This window comes from Pseudoliparis swirei, chromosome 4 (assembly GCF_029220125.1).
Source record: "Pseudoliparis swirei isolate HS2019 ecotype Mariana Trench chromosome 4, NWPU_hadal_v1, whole genome shotgun sequence".
Lineage (NCBI taxonomy): Eukaryota > Metazoa > Chordata > Actinopteri > Perciformes > Liparidae > Pseudoliparis > Pseudoliparis swirei.
Genome location: NC_079391.1, coordinates 32,859,765 through 32,874,927, shown reverse-complemented (window position 1 = coordinate 32,874,927; position 15,163 = coordinate 32,859,765).

The window sequence follows — 15,163 nt, the reverse complement described above, 5'->3', positions numbered from 1 at the left end:
AAAAACTTCCAAGCAGCGGTTTCATTGGTCAGAACGGCGCGATGACGTCACGTGAGAACGCCTGGTTAGTTTTATGGTTGTGGGGTTTTTATGCTTTCACTTTAACAAACGTGTGTTATGAATAAAGCTTAAAGATCACGCACACATCAACATTTTACACAATATCTATATTTCTCCAAATCAACAACAATGAATCATAACTGTTTTAAATCGATATATATATTGTGTAACATGTTAGAATAAATATATAAATATAATTCATAATAATAATAAATATATTAATACTCAAATGAATTTCCACTAAATATAGTATAACTTAACTAGGAAGTAATTTTTCATAATCATGATTTAATATTATTCACATAGTCTAGTGTCTGACCTTCTGACTTTTCTTTGATTATTTTAATTAATATTTTACTTTCTCTGCACTATTATGTTGCATAATGCTTTCAATATTTGTATATTTTAATATTTCTTCAATAAAGATTGGAAAAAACGTTTAATTTACTTATTTTTCATTAGTTTTTTTGGTTCATGTACTTCCATACAAATATTGTAGATTATTCATTCTGTATTATTTTGTATACTATTATTCAATATATTTTTATTTCATCAAAAATCAGTACATAGTCACAGTATACACAGCGTAACATGAATGCACAATGACATTTATATTGTAATCTGGAAAGAAATCAAGTAAATACTCCCATCCTGTCGTAGCGTCTGCAATCCCCCCCCCCCCTCCCCCCAGTATTAAGACCCTCTTACTAGTATTTATAATCATACAGATCCTTCTCTGTGATGCATTACTGTAGAGTTGTACTCTGTACTGAGGAATCCTGTGAAATAGATCTAGGGCACTGAGACCTTCAGAGGTCCTTGAGAGGCGTTCAGGGACATCCGGGCAAAACGAGATATAGGTTATCTCTCCCAGTCATTCCGATCAGCCGGGACTCCGTTTGGCTGAACGCTTTTTTAAAGATATGTATTTCTCTTTTAGAAAGTGTGACGTCATAATCAACATGAGTCTATGTGCTTATTTTTTTCTTTAGAAAAGTGAACATTGGATAAAGATTATTGTTAGTTAAAGGGTTTTAACAGAATATTTTGGATATTTTCAGAAAATACTGTCAACAATAGAAGAAAATCTATGTTCTCCATGTTTTTATTAATACATGTATAAATGAGGATTATTTATTGTATTACAATTTAAAATATGCAAATGAGACATTATCTAACGGTACATTTTTGGATTACAGACTCAAATATAGACAGAGTAGTAAAATGAGCGATGCATTGTGTATTTGTGGCGTTTTGTTTTCCACTCGTCTGGAAGAAGGTTGGGGAAGCAAAATGGTCCGGTCATTATTTTGTGCCCGTCTCCCAGATGGGTTTTGGAAAGAGCTTTTAACGCGTGACGCTCACAGAGGTTTTGACGAATAGCAGGTGGCCTTTCAAATATTAAGCATCACGTTGTTATGACCATGACAGGCCCTGTTGCCATGGTGACAACACATGTCCTGGAACACTGCAGCGTTACGATCAGAGGGAGAGGATTGAAGCGGCGATCGCTCGACTGATTGAGGCTGCAGGAACAAAGTGAGTTGAGTGGATAAAAAACACAACGTGCCTAATAATAAAACATATATAAATAAAAGAAGAGACAATAAAATATTGATTTTTTTAAATCGATCACGTCGTAAACAATGACGGGAACATTTCACAAGGACATTGGACAGTGTCCTTGCTACTTCGTGTGCATCCCACAGCTTCAGCTTCCCGGTAGGAAAGGGTAATGTATAGGGCTTTTATTTTGAAAAGAAACTCCCTCATCTTGAGTTAGCTGTTAAATTCCTCTTGCCTTCTCTGGCTTTTATTTTGAAACAAAGGTAGTTCCATCCCTATCACATAGAGTGAGAGTTAAGGCTTTTATTTTCTTGTTATCCGAAGCTCCCTGTTTGGGTAGAGTTACTCTACGGGGCTTTTATTTTTAAAACAAAACAGCCTTACCTGAGTTGCTTTTTAGGATATAGTTAATCCTGAACTGTAACTCAGTTTGTTATAATAAGGCAACTAGGACTGGGCTGACTTTTCTTTCAAAATAAAAGCCCAATAAGGTAACTGTATCTTAATAAAAGGTCACTGTATAACACACACACACACACAGTCCATTGGCCAATAAGAAAACAGGAAGTCTTTAGCTTTATGTAAAGCTCTTCAGAGGGATATAATCGTTTCAACTCCAGATCTTATTCTGACTTCAACTCCCACCTGAGGCCTGCTGGGAGTTGTAGTCCGTGGAGGCCATGCAACAATGAGAGCTGTCTATTCATCACACACACACACACACACACACACACACACACACACACACACACACACACACACACACACACACACACACACACACACACACACACACACACACACACACAGGTCAACACGAGTGAGCTGAAGCCTTGAAAACCAATTGAGGATCTTTTTAATGTAACCCTCTGTTGTCCCATAACAACCGGATGAGGTCATTGTAATCCCCCCCAGGACTAGAATACTATATCAGGGATTCTGCAGAGGGGGAAATTGCATTTTTCCCCCCCCGCAGGCTTCCTGCAGAATCCCCAAAAACCATGAATGTCAGCCTGTCTGTGGGATCTCTGTGTTTTCCGGCTCTGCTGTAAGTCACGTGAAGGCGTCTTCACGCCGCCAGACAGCAGCGATGAGAGCGAGGTGGAGCCGCGCAGGCTGGAGGCCATGCAACAATAAGAGCTGTCTATTCATCACACACACACACACACACACACACACACACACACACACACACACACACACACACACACACACACACACACACACACACACACACACACACACACACACAGGAAATATATCATTCGCAGCCCCCCCCCCCTCGGGTTTGGATGCAGGTGGGCATCCGCCTCGTGCACCGTGACCGTAGCCGGACCGCAAGTTCAGCGTCACATCGTCATGTCTGCAGGTCGGGATGGATCGAAGATGAAGATGCAGATGAAGAAAAAAATGCGCAGCCATAACCCCAAAATAAAATGTCTAATCGTCTCCACCTCTGCTGGAGATGAAAGACCGCGCACACGCGCACGCGCGCGTCCTTCATCGTGTTATTTCTACCGCAATGTAAAAATCTAAATAAACACAATATTACCTTGCAGAGATCAATATGTTTCAGCTTCTTCTCCTCCTTCTTCTTCTTCTCCTCCTCCTCCTCCTCCTCCTCCGCGCGCCGTGCCGGTCATAGCGCGTGCAGCGTGCTGCGCGCCGCCTCTGTGGAGAGTCTGGGTGTGGAGCACAACACGCATGGCACGTAAAGATGCTAAGGCATTTTTTTTTCTCAAAATGAAGATGCCTTTTCGTCCTCTGGAGTGTGTGTGTCCCCCCTACACACACACACACGCGCACACACACGCACACGCGCGCGCGCAGCTGCTTCACGTGCATGAGGATCAGTGATTACGTTGATTTAAAATACGCAGAAATTACGCAAAATAAATGGCACTTGAAAAATAACAAACATACAAAAATATAATAAAGATGGTTAAAAAAATAATAATTTAAAAAATAGACATTAATATTTTGCAGATGCAATAATTCATAATAATTCATGTTGGAATATGTGAAATAAATAAATCATAAAAGACTGGATGCAAAAAACAAAAACATGTATTTTTTTTATTGTGTATTGCTTTGAAAGTACACATGTTTATGACATACATCATGTTACATACAATATGCACACACACACACACACACACACATATATATGTGCATATTAAAGCGCCATATTTTAATGCAATAACCTATTTTTGTCTTAGATATTGTCAATTTTTATGATTTTCTCACCCTCATTTTCAAAATGTTCTCTCTTCATATGAATAAATATATATTTGACCCCCAAAAAAACCTCTATTATATTTAATCTATAACTCTATAACATTTCTAAACAAATTTGATTTTTTTAGCTGTTGTTAGCTGAAAATTACTGATAATATTTATCGTTAATTTTGTTCTTTGGTTAAAACATTGTGGGTCTATTAGTAATAAAATACAGAACACAACACTGTGCTCATGTCGTTCATCCCCCTCCCAGCAGAGGGCAGTAGACGCTCTGTCTGAGACTGGAGTGCTGACTCACTCCTCACCTCCTCCTGGGGAGAGATTTACAGAGAGAAGCGATGAGGAGGAGTCACTGTCCTCCACACGGTGAGGAAGATTACAAGATGACCTCTAAGAGTTCAACGTGTTGGACAGATTCAGATTTAAAAAGAAACTCCGACATCATTTTAACTTCTCACAACCGTCGTCATCGGTTTACCCTGAAACACCAAGGAGACACTTCAGCAGTCTAAACAGACCAAACGGCAACCGCTGACCACCAGGGGGCGACTCCTCTGGTTGTGTAGAAGTCAATGCTTCATGTGTTAAAGCTGCATTCTCTCTCCTGACCACCAGGGGCGACTCCTCTGGTTGTGTAGAAGTCAATGCTTCATGTGTTAAAGCTGCATTCTCTCTGCTGACCACCAGGGGGCGACTCCTCTGGTTGTATAGAAGTCTATGCTTCATGTGTTAAAGCTGCATTCTCTCTCCTGACCACCAGGGGGCGACTCCTCTGGTTGTATAGAAGTCTATGCTTCATGTGTTAAAGCTGCATTCTCTCTCCTGACCACCAATGGGCGACTCCTCTGGTTGTATAGAAGTCTATGGTCTTCTTGTTGTCCTGGTGATAATAAAAGAATGAAAGAAATAAGAGCAACGTGACGTTAACAGTTATTCACTTTAAATGTTTTATTCTCGTTTCTTTGCGTCCATGTTTTAGTGAATCGGTTCATGTCCGTCTGTCCTCGGTCACGTCTGAGCCGTGATGTCTCTTCTGTTCCCCGTCGGCCAATAGCGACGGTGTGATGTCAAATAGCCACATCGCCCGCGCTCCAATCACAGGGCACGCCACCACCAAATAGCCACGCCCCCCCCCCCCGATCCCTCCCAGCTCATCCTGCACCGTCATGGTGCTCACTCCAGATGCAGTTGTCATGGAGATGGAAAAGCTCTCCGCCGCCGGTGGCCCCGTTACCATGGAGATCCCGGAGGAGAGCGCTCACCGCCACGCACGGCGGCGGCGGGAACACCGCGTGCTGGTCGCCATCGGAGAGATTTCCACCTGCCATCAGCTCGCCGCCGCCAAGGAGCAGATCACACGAGGTGAGTGGGGGGAGGAGGAGGAGGAGGGAGGAAGGGGGGGGGGGGCATCAGTAAAACACTGCTTCATATTTCGTAAACTTCTTAAAATTGCAATGTTGGCCGATGAAATGTATAAAAAGTACTAAAGTTAAGAACTTAAATACAGAACTTGAGTGTACTTCCCACTTATTATATGATTATATCTTCTATGAATCTATTGTCTTTGAATATTGGACATTCTAATTGTTTAGAACAAATATTAAGTAATATTAGGAAAATGTCATCATTTCTCCAAATAAGTTACATAAATAATAAGTTTCATAACATTTCCACTCAGGAGATATCGACACTAACTGTGAAATATTGATATTTTGTGGGTAAACTTTATTATAAAACACGTGATTCAACAAGCCAATAAGAATGGAGGCCCCTCCCACAGTTTGAGATCTACCTTTGCAAAGGTACTGCCATCTTGTTCTCATGAGCCAATCAGAGCAGGCTGGGTGTGGGAGGGGACTCTTAAAGAGACAGTACGAGTGTGGGAGCGGGAGGGGACACTTAAAGAGACAGTACGAGTGTGGAAACGGGAGGGGACTCTTAAAGAGACAGTACGAGTGTGGGAGCGGGAGGGGACTCTTAAAGAGACAGTACGAGTGTGGAAACGGGAGGGGACTCTTAAAGAGACAGTACGAGTGTGGGAGCGGGAGGGGACACTTAAAGAGACAGTACGAGTGTGGGAGCGGGAGGGGACACTTAAAGAGACAGTACGAAAACAATAAGAGTGTCGTTCGAACATTTCAAAGCACGTGAATGTGTTTTATTATAAACCCAAAATACGAGTAGGAACCTGAACACATTATCATAAACACACGTTAGTGTTGTGCATCCATGTTCCTGATCCGGGCTGATGCGGTTCTGCTGGTCCCAGGTCTGCGGTCCTGGAGCATAGACCCGACGGTCTGCGACCTGAACACGGAGCTGCAGCTGTTCAACGACAGGCACACCGCGCAGTTCTCCCCGGAGGTCAAAGGTCAGCCCGACGCCAGTTACTGTACTTTACATTGTGTCCACGAGCGGGTATGTTTGTTGTTGTTGTTATTGTTGTTGCTGCTTGGTGACAATAACTGGGCTGTGTTGGTGTCAGAGTGGCTGGAGGGATTTAATGTGTCGCCACCTCATCAGCTCATCGGTAACGACCGTTCCCACGACAACGTCCCCTCCTTGTTTCATTTAGATGTGTGCCTCTCTCCCCTCTCTCTCTCTCTCTCTCTCTCCCTCCCTCTCCCCCTCTCTCTCTCCCTCTCTCTCCCCTCTCTCTCTCTCTCCTCCCTCTCCCCCTCTCTCTCTCCCTCTCTCTCCCCTCTCTCTCCCTCTCTCTCTCTCTCCCTCCCTCTCCCTCCCTCTCTCTCCTCTCTCTCCCCCTCTCTCTCTATCTCCTCTCTCTCTCTCACTCTCTCTCTCTCTCCCCCCCTCTCTCTCTCTCCTCCTCTCCTCTCTCTCTCCTCTCTCTCTCCTCCTCTCTCTCTCCTCCTCTCCTCTCTCTCTCCTCTCTCTCTCCTCCTCTCCTCCCTCTCCCCCTCTCTCTCTATCTCCTCACTCTCTCTCTCTCTCTCTCTCTCTCTCTCCCTCTCTCTCCCTCCCCCCCCTCTCTCTCTCTCTCAGTTTACGCTGAGCGTCAGAGCGACAGGGTGTGTGTTTGGGAGCTGCGGAGCGTTGTCTGTGTGTTTCTCTCTTTTCTGTTCTTTCATAGTTGTGTGTATTTAGTTTATGTTGTTTATTAGTTGGGTTTCACAGTAGTTTAAATTGTTTGGTGATTAGTTGGGTTTTTCTCTGGGTGTCTTCCCGCTGCCGGTGCCTCACCGGGCTCGGGGCGAGGCGGAAATGTTTGCCCCGATTCCCCCCCCGCTGCTCACGAGGAGACACGGTATGAAGATTGCCGGTGACTCCTCGTGCAGCGTGGAGGAATTGGCTCGGGCAGTCGGGAAGAAAGTCGGGTTCAGCAGCGTGAAGTCCGCCGCCAAGATGAACGGCTCGGTCGTGATCTTCCTGGATCAGGTGGCGAAGGTGAGCCGCGTGGTAGAGGAGGGTCTCTCGGTGGGAGATTTGTTTGTGCAGGTGTTTCCGCTGGACCAGCCGTCCACCAGAGTCCTCGTTTCAAACGTCCCTCCGCTCATCTCCGATGAGTTTCTCAGCAGAGAGCTCTCCGGCACGGAAAGCTGGTCTCCCCGATGAGAGAGATCTCATCGGGGTTCAAGGAGAGCTCGATGAAGCATATCATGAGTTACCGTAGATCGGTTTATATGATACTCAACGACCGGAGCGCGGAGTTAAACCTGCGCTTCAGCGTCAGAGTAGATGATGTTAATTATAACGTCTACGCGTCTTCATCGGCGATGAAGTGCTTTCATTGCGGGGAGGAGGGGCACACCGCGAGGGTCTGCTCGAAGCGAGGCGACCCTGCGCCAGCTGGTCCGGGCGGCTCGGGTCCGTCCGGCGCGTCACGCCGCGCTGCACCAGCGTGGGGAACAGCAGGTGAGGCGGCGCCGCCGATTCCAACGGAGAGCGCGGCGAGCGGCGTCACTGCTGCTGCACCCGACACACATGTGGTGGGTATGAATGAGGGAGTGAGTGATGGGGGTGATGCGGGCAAGGGTGGTGAGGGTGGGGATGAGGGTGGGGATGCTGGACAGGGCAGTGAAAGGCAGGCTGTGGGTGGAGTCGGGAGCGGTGAGAGGAAAGGAAAAGAAGGAAAAGCGGACCAAAAAATGGAGGGGAGGTGGGGGGATCTGCCAAGAGCAGTGGGGTAGAGGCTGGGGGTGAGGTGGGAAGTGGGGAGGAGGAAAGAAAACAAGAAAAAGAAGGGGGAAAAAAACAAAAAAAGATTTAAAAAACAAAAAATAATATTGGTGGTGGTGGTGATGGTGGCACGGGCTTAGAGGTGAAAGTGGGGAGTGGGGTGGAGAATAATGAGGAAAGTGAGAAAGAGGAGGAAAAGGAAAAAAAAGACGAGGACAGGGGTGGCGAGAAGCCCATTGAGGGGGTAGGACAGGTGGGGGGAGGCGAAGAGGTGGAGGAGGACGGTGCAGGGGAGGAGGGGGCGGAGCAGGTGGAGATGGACGAGGAGGAAGCAGGGGGGCAGAAAGGAGCCTCAAAGAGAAAGAAGAGTGGCCAGAGCGCTGGCAGCGAGGCCAAGGCCAGCAGGGTGGAAGTGAGGAGGAGGAGTCAGGGGGCGGGGCCGGTGGAGGACAGTAGTGACGAGGAGGGGTCAGAGGACAGCGACTCTCCTCTGATTTTAACAAACAGTCAGACGCAAAAGCTGTACACAGATGATGAGATCAGTCTGTTTCTACACAAAACAAAGGGAAAAAAAGTAGAGGTCAGGATCACTTCCTGACCTCGTGGCCTTTGTACACTCGTGCCATTTCCACATGAGGGGAAACAAATTAGACAAACAGTAGGTTCTTAGGAACAACAAGTTTTTGCCCAAAGTAAAGGAGTGCATCCAGCAGGGGGAGGTGGAGAGCTCCAATGTGTGTTTTATTTGATTTGTTGGTTTTAAGTTTTATTTGTTTTTTAAACTCTTTTCTTTTAATGAACACATTCAGAGTCGGAGTTTTAAACGTAAATGGAGCGAGGGACAGTAAGAAGAGAACATCAATTCATGAATTTAACAAGATGAAGGCCAACGATGTTCTCTTCTTACAAGAGACGCACAGCGACAGCACCAACGAGGCGGACTGGAGGAGGGAGTGGGGGGGGGAAGTCCTCCTGAGCCACAACACCAACCTCAGCGGAGGAGTGGGCTTCCTCTTCTCCAGGGCCTTCAGCCCTCGGTCACTGGAGGTCAAACACATCGTGGAGGGGAGGCTGTTCTTTGTGAAAGCACGGTTCGACCTTTTAACGTGGTTTTATAAATATCTATCCTCCAACACCTGGGAGAGAGAGGCAGCTGTTTTATCCAAAGTTAATGATGTTTTAAATGACTGTGCCTCGGAGGATTTTTTATTCTTGGGGGGGGATTTTAACTGCACAGAGGATGATTTTAATGACAGAAACCACACAGAGCCACATCCAGCTTCACAGCAGGTGCTGAGGAGGCTGGTCCATTCTCATGGTCTGGTGGACGTGTGGAGAAGGATGCATCCGGACTGCCGACAGTACACATGGTCCCACGTTAGGGAGGAAGGATCTCCTCAGCCAGGTTAGACCGTATTTATGTTTTTAAGCACCATTTTAATATTTTTAAAATGTGCAGCATTGTTCGGCTGGTTTTACTGATCACTCTTTGGTTTTATGTCATGTTTTTATTAGGAATTTTTACCTAGGAGCGCATATTGGCATTTTAATACAGTTTTAACTTTCGATAGGAATTTTAGAGAGGTGTTGTTTTATTTTGGGGCATTTTAGGCTGAGGAAGAGTGATTTTAATAATCTTAGGCAGTGGTGGGACCGTGGTAAGGTAGAAATTAAGCTCCTTTGTCAGCAGCACACTTTCAACGTCACTAGAGACGTCACCAGATCTATGAAGGACCTGGAGACTGAGATAGTGGACCTAGAAAGTTTAAGCGAGTCCACAGGAGATCGAGGACATATTGAAGTCCTCAAAGTAAAAAGCGGCTCTCGCCGACCTGTTCAAGTAAAAGTGCAAGGCGCACTGGTCAGGTCGATTCCAGACCATCGCGAGATGGACACTCCTCTAGCTTCTTCTTCGGCCTGGAGAAGAGGAGTGGGCAGGGGCGAGTGATCCACTCACTGCTGACGGACGCAGGGCAGTCGGTTGTGGAGCCAAGCCAGATCCGGAAGCGAGCGGAGGGGTTTACTCCTCCCTTTATGCCACTGAGTATAGGGAGGAGGGAGAGTCGACGGAGGGGCTCTGTGGGAGCTGCCTCAGGTCTCCGAGGAGACTAATGAGGAGCTCGACAGACCCATAACCCCCAAGAGCTGAAAGCTGCCCTGCAGGAATGCAGGAGGCGCGCCCGGAATCGACGGCCTCCCGCTGAATTTTACAAAAAATACTGGGATGTCCTCGGAGGGGACATCCTAGACGTCTTCAATGAGAGTCTGGCCTCTGGTTCCATGCCGATGTACTGCCGGAGGGCAGTGCTGACGCTACTGCCAAAAAAAGGAAACCCGTTGGACATCGGTAACTGGCGCCCTGTGTCTCTGCTGTGTGTGGATTACAAGCTTCTGTCCAGGGTCCTGGCCTCCAGGCTGAGGGTAGCTATGGAGCAGGTCCTCCATCGGGACCAGACCTACTGTGTGCCCGGCAGGTCCATGGTGGACAACGTCCACCTCATTCGGGACGTTTTGGAGGTCTCCAGCTCGTTGGGTATGGATACTGGTCTGATTTCTCTAGATCAGGAAAAGGCTTTTGACCGCGTTGAACACGGCTTCCTCTGGAAAGTTCTGGGGAAGTTTGGGTTCAGCGCTGGCTTCATAGCTAAGATCAAGGTGTTGTACAGTAATGTTGAGAGTGTGCTGAAGATAAACGGCAGGCTGTGTGCTCCTTTTAGAGTGAGTAGAGGGTCCGGCAGGGCTGTGCTCTGCCCGGGATGCTCTCGCACTCTCCTCGAGCCCTCCTCATTAAAATACGCTCTAGCCTACATGGTTTGGTTTTACCTGGTTTTAGTAAAGGAATGATTTTATCGGCATATGCCGACGACGTTGTTGTTTTTATCAAGAATCAAAATGATGTAAACCTTTTAAATCAAATAGTACATGATTTTAGCACGGCATCATCAGCGAGGGTGAACTGGAAGAAAAGCGAAGCCCTCGCTGTGCGGGAGTGGCGTGGTGGCCTCGGTTCTTCCACAAAAGCTCATATGGAAAAAGGACGGTTTTAAATATTTAGGAATATACCTGGGAAACCGAGGATGATCGAGAAGATCTGGGAGGTCGTCACAGTGAAGATACCGCGGAAACTTTCCAATTGGAAGTGACTGCTCTCCCAGATGTCTTTTAAGGGTAGAGTACTGGTTTTAAACAATCTTATTGCATCCCAACTGTGGCACAGGTTGACCGTGTTAGACCCTCCCTCTGGCTTCTTAGCTAACATACAAAAGAAGATGGTGGATTTCTTTTGGGAGGGTCTACACTGGGTGCCACAGGGGGTGCTGTTTTTAGCCAGAGAGGAGGGGGACAGGGCCTCGTCCACCTGGCCAGCCGGACGGCCACTTTTAGATTACAGTTTGTTCAGAAGTTTTTAACGAGTCCGGGGTTTTTAGTGTGGCGAGACGTGGCCAGCTGCATCCTCAGACGTGCTGACAACCTGGGGCTGGATACTGCTCTGTTTTTAATAGACTCCAGCATTTTAAAACTAAGTGGGCTGCCTCCTTTTTATCAGGGTGTTTTTAAGTCGTGGGCCCTTTTTAAGCACGAAGGTGCCCACAGTCTGACTCTCTGTTCTGGTTGTTGAGAGAACCATTAATTTATAATGCACGACTGGACATTAGCAGCAGCGTCACCCTGGACTAACGGCGCTGCTGCGAACAAAGACCCTTTCCTGCAGCAGTTGGTGGATGCAGTGGGGCCGTCGCTGAGCGACCCCCCGGCCCTGGGCTCCCTGCTGGGGATGCATTCCGACCGGGTGGCGAGGAGGCTCCTGGAGCTGTGGAGGCAGAGGCTGACCGGGTTGGAGAGGAGCCTCCTCAACGACTACAGCCAGCAGAGAGCAGAGCCGGACCCTGCAGACCCCTTCCCAGACATCTCCCTCAGCCCGGGGCTAGGGGGACTCACCGCAGCCTCACCCCGGTTCGTATGGATGTGAATGAGTGTTGGTGGTGGTCGGAGGGGCCGTAGGCGCTGATTGGCTGCCACGCTTCCGTCAGTCTGCCCCAGGGCAGCTGTGGCTACTGATGTAGCTTACCACCACCGGGATGACTGTGTGTGTGACTACTGGACTCTGTAAAGCGACTTCGGGATGTCGGCATGCCTTGAGAAGCGCTATATAAAATAAATGATTATTATTATTATTATTATCACCGGCCCCCTGCTAAGAACGAGCCACCCAGAAAACTGCACACTGAACAAAGCAGACAAGAAGACTTTGTATTTTAACCTCGTGAAGAGTATCAACAGGTCCAGACTGTGCAACAGACCGCCCACTGTGTGGTCAGAGAGACTTGGGCATGGAGGCCCTGGCCCGCAGTGGGGGGTTCTATACAAGCCTCCCCTGAAGAAAAGGACCGCTGACCTCCAGTGGCGGATTTTACACGGTGCTGTCGCGTCCAACGCTTTTATTTCGGTAATCAATCCCGCTGTCCTGAGCCAGTGCCCTTCTGTGACCTCCGGGAGACTATTTACCATGTTTTTAACGAGTGTAAGAGACTTTTGAGTTTCTTCACTCTTTTAACATTGGTTTTAGTCTTTTAATGTGGCTTTTACAGAGAAGGTTTTTATCATGGGAGCTGCCTACAAAAAAACGGCAAAAGAAAAGAGGCAGATCCATATATTTTTATCCCGTGAAGCCAAAATGGCCATTTATTTAACAAGGAAGTCCCGGGTGGAAAACAGAGAGGGGCAGGAAGCCAGGGCAGTGTGGCTCTGTAACATCAGAGCCAGACTCTGGCTGGAGTTCAGATTTTATAAACACATTGGAGACCTGGATGCTTTTAAACAACGCTGGTGTTTTAAAGGTATTGTTTGTTCTGTGGTGGAGGAGGAGCTGGAGTTTGCACCACTTTTTATTAGGTAAAGCATGTGTTTCTGTTTTTTAAATATTTTGTTTTGTTTGTTTGCTTTTATTTTAAACGACCCGATTTTTAAAACACTTCATTTTTAAAGAAACGTAATGGTTAAAGAAATGTAAATAAAGTGTTTTTCAAAAATAAAAAATAAAAAATCTCCCTCTCTCTCTCTCTCCCTCTCTCTCTCTCTCTCTCTCTCTCTCTCTCTCTCTCTCTCTCTCTCTCTCTCTCTCCCTCCCTCTCCCTCTCTGGGGATGCTGGAGACAATGCAGCCGGTATTGATCCGGCTCTCTGATATGCAGACTGCATGTCAACCAATCAATACGAGGAACATTGGCTGCTGGGGGAACATAAGATAAAATAAGACCAGGAATAAAGAGCCGGACCCGGGGGTGAAAGGCTCCGGTGTTGGTGGATCATGTCCGTGATGTCCCGGCTGTGGTTGTGGCCTCCTCCTCCTCCTCCTCCTCTACTGTATTATTTACAAAGACCTCTTTCATCACTTCCTGTCGGGTCAACCCAACAGAACTAAGTGTTCAGTAGGAGGAGTCTTCTTCGAGACCTCGAGTCGTGTCTCCTCCCACACGACCTTATATGGAGCGGCACGACAGAAACTAGCAATCAAACAGAATTCCCAAGTTAAGAAGGATTTGAGGCCGAAGCTCGTATGAAAGAAAACACATTCATCAAATGTTGGGCTCTCCAGGAGATCATTCCTGGATCCACTCGCATTTCATTTCACCTCAAATGTCAAACTTTTGCCATTTTGTGGTTTTCCTTTGAGAGCTTTTTTTATTTTTTCATCCGCCCGACTGGATGATGTCATCGTCTGCTTCCAGTGGATCGGAGATTCTGGAACGCTCCACGGCTCCACCGCCTCCCGTCTGGCGAGGTCTTGACCTCCTTCTCGCTCTTCTGAGTGATTAACTTCCTCCGTTAATGAAGCTTCTGTTAAATAACCATCTTCTCCACCGTGGACGGCCTTTTCCTTTGTCTCTCCTCCACCGCAGATTCATCCCCTTATTCTACTTCTCTCTGCTCACACACACACACACACACACACACATGGGGTTGCGTTTCAGTAATTTGCAGGACTCGTCTAGACAGCCTGCAGACGAGCGGAGGGAATCTCGGCCTCTCCGCATTTCCGCGTAATTGAGGATGATGTAACCGATTGTCCGTGCATTGCATTCCGTAAAGTTGCATAACAGCACATTATGTTTTTATTCCTCTAATTATTACATCACAGCCGGTGAGGTCACGTTGACATTTTTTTTTTTTTTAATTGTCCAGTGTGCTGTTCTTCTTACCAGCACTGGACAAAACAACAACAACAACAATATAAGTACATGTATAAACTAGAAAACAGAGGAATTTTTCTTTTTTTTCAAGAGTTTTGGACAAATTAAAAAATGTGGTGTTAATAATGGTGCGAGATTAAAATTCAGAGGATCTGCAAAGAGATTCCAGTTTATCCTCAGGGGAACGGGAACATATCGAGGAACGCCGTCTGATAGTTGTCGAGACGTTCGACTCATAACCGCGAATTTCAACCTCATGGTGGCGCCAGAGTAAAAGTCTGGGCATCATCAAACTCAGTGGGATCCATCCTCTGGGGACCATGAACGCCTCTACGAGATCTTCTGGCAATCCGTCCAACGGTGGCCGAGATATCGCCGCGGGTCAACGCACGGCGTTGTGCGATTTGTCGTTTTTTACAAAGACGCAAAGACGATGTCTTTCTTTATGTCTTTATGTCTCTTTTGTTTGTTGTTGTTCTACATCAAAAAAACACATATAATGAGCCAACAATGTGTTCACGCCTCTCTGAGCATGTTCATGACTTCCTGTCTGTGGCTCTCAGCTGCGATCCCATTGGCTACTACAGAAGAGCCTCAGGGAACAGTCACAGTCGTAGGGTTTCTTTTTTCCACAAAGACTTCATAACCTCTTAAAACAGCTGCGTACAGTTCCTAAAGTACATTATTCATTGTTTGTCAGCGACTATTTGTTTTAATTTGTGGCAGCGGGTACGATGTGTGTGAGGGATTGAGCCAAAAAAAGGTGTGTGTGTGTGTTCAGTGAGGCTTCATTGGTGTTTTAATGGAGCTCAATGGAAGAAGAGATGTAAGCGTTGATGCAGGTGGGAGATTCTGGTCTTTCTTTAATTGGCGTGGATTCATTTATTCAAGAAAAATAACAGAACCACCGGCCTCATCCGGAGAAGACAAGAACGTCTCTTCAAGAATTTGGCAATTTGGGGGAAATCA